We start from the raw sequence: 2,290 nt of genomic DNA on the forward strand, positions 1-2,290 counted from the left end.
AAAAAAAAAAAAAAACTGCCTAATTCATAAAAGGACAATATTGCGTCGTGGCATTAGTATTTGTTAATCAGTGTATTACATTTTAGTTTGATAAATTTAACTAACGTTTAGTATGGAATATTTAGCCTAGCTTAGGGTCCTCCCGGGTCCACCCACCTCCATCAATTATCATTCTGTTATCTTTTTATTTTGACAATCCAACAGTGGTTGTGAATCATGTGATATAGCTTCACACCTATACATGATCCCCACAAATTAAATTTGTAAATTACGTTAATCTCGTATGAAACAGCCAAAACTATGAAACGTCATCTAATCAAGGTTTTATTCAAAAAGGAAAACATCACTGAACACAAAATTAACAATGTTTTTTACATCAAATATGGAGTTTAATGAAGGCTTGTGTGTGTTTCCCAACTCAATATCATCACCAACCCGTTAATCAAACACTATATATTAAGCACATCAACCTCAATTTAAAACTTTAGCCATCTACAAAAACAATACAAAAATGGAGAAACGACAAGCTTGCTTCGCGATATGGTCTACAGAATCGCAAATGTTTTGTAGAACTGTACAATATTATCCGATTTAAATCGCTTTGTTGTAGTTTTATATATTCTAGATTTAAATTGAATCCTTCCATTAGTAAAATGGTTATGAAACTGAGGTCTTTTTGATATAATATTGAAAAGAGAAAGATAGAAAAGTGGTTTGTAGACTTGTAGTCAATAACGCGAACTAACATTTTGATGCGTAATTACAAATTATGATCATGATCATGATAGACTTTATTGAATATGAAATTTCGTGCCCACACTATAGAAAATCACTAAAGATCCCATGTGCCCTTGTCTGCATTCACTTAAGTCCTTTTTCGTTTTATTGGACATCTTTTTCTACTAAAATATATATTTACTTATTTAGATGTGTTACAAATTCACTTTTCATGATAGACACAGTCTTTATGTATATTTGGATAAAAACTGGGACATATCTAAAAGTTATGTTTTTCAATAAATATTATCGCAATTAAAATTGATAATTATCCATCAAAATGAATCTTTATTCACAGACAAATTTTAAAACTATAGGATACATAAATATTTGATTTCCTTGTATAAATAGTGATTGTAGCGGTAACTTTGATATTTTGTAAGCGAATAAATAATATACATTTATTCGAATTTGAAAATATGTTATGTATTGTTGTTCACCATTTCTTTCTGATTCCATAATATACATGACACATAGCCACATAGGTATGAAATTGGATGTTAGTTTCACTCGTACATTCATCTGACGAAAAGAATTCATAATTTGCCATCATATTGCAGCAAACTGTACATGCATATACTTTAGACATTGTAATAGACTAATAGTGGATGCACACCACACACACACAAAAAAAAGAGACGCAGTTTAGTAATGATTGAGTAGGCAGCTCGTGGGCATATTATTAAATTGAATGGTGTGATGGATTTGCAGACAGTGTGTTCTGGTGAAACTCGAAATTTTATATATGAACGACAAGATGATGGATATTTTTTTACTTTAGAAATCTCATTTTATTTTTATTTTTTTACCCAACGAAAAATTCATTTCTCTAACCTACCATTTAAACATTGTCCCACTTCAAAATTAATCCAACCATATAAAAAAATATACGACACACATCGTAAAGAAAAATATAAAACAAATTTGGGATGGTCTTACACACACACTTCCAATTTGTTCGTCGTCCGATCCGTGAACTAGTGATGATGATCCAATGGCATAATCGTTATATCACTATAAACCTACGGATAATATTGTCATTCAAATCTAAACCTTACAATTATTACAACCCAAAATAAAATAAAAAAAGATTAAACAAATCCACCTATCTTATCTCAAAACCACGAGAATATTCTCATTTTATTGGAAGCCAAACAACTATATTAAAAAAAACTGTAAAGAATTCCTATAAAAAAAACTATAAACTATAAAAAAATTCAAATTTAAAAACTCAATTATCCCCTCCTAAAAAAAATTAGACCACTAATTCTTTAACGTTTAGAAACTGTTGTAACAGAAAAGTAGCAATTTAAGAGATGTTGTCGATACAGTAATCACTCATGTATCAACGGCGCCGTCAAATTTCCCGTTACACTATTCCTTAGTTCACACGAGGGCTTTTTTTAATTACTATTTTTCTTTCTCAAGTGAAAACGACAAGTGTTAATCGTGGCCGTTAAAAATACTACGATTAAAATCAATCGTCACCATCTATAACAGAACAATACGCGAG

The sequence above is a fragment of the Camelina sativa genome, chromosome 9 (assembly GCF_000633955.1).
Source record: "Camelina sativa cultivar DH55 chromosome 9, Cs, whole genome shotgun sequence".
In the NCBI taxonomy this organism is placed as follows: Eukaryota; Viridiplantae; Streptophyta; class Magnoliopsida; order Brassicales; family Brassicaceae; genus Camelina; species Camelina sativa.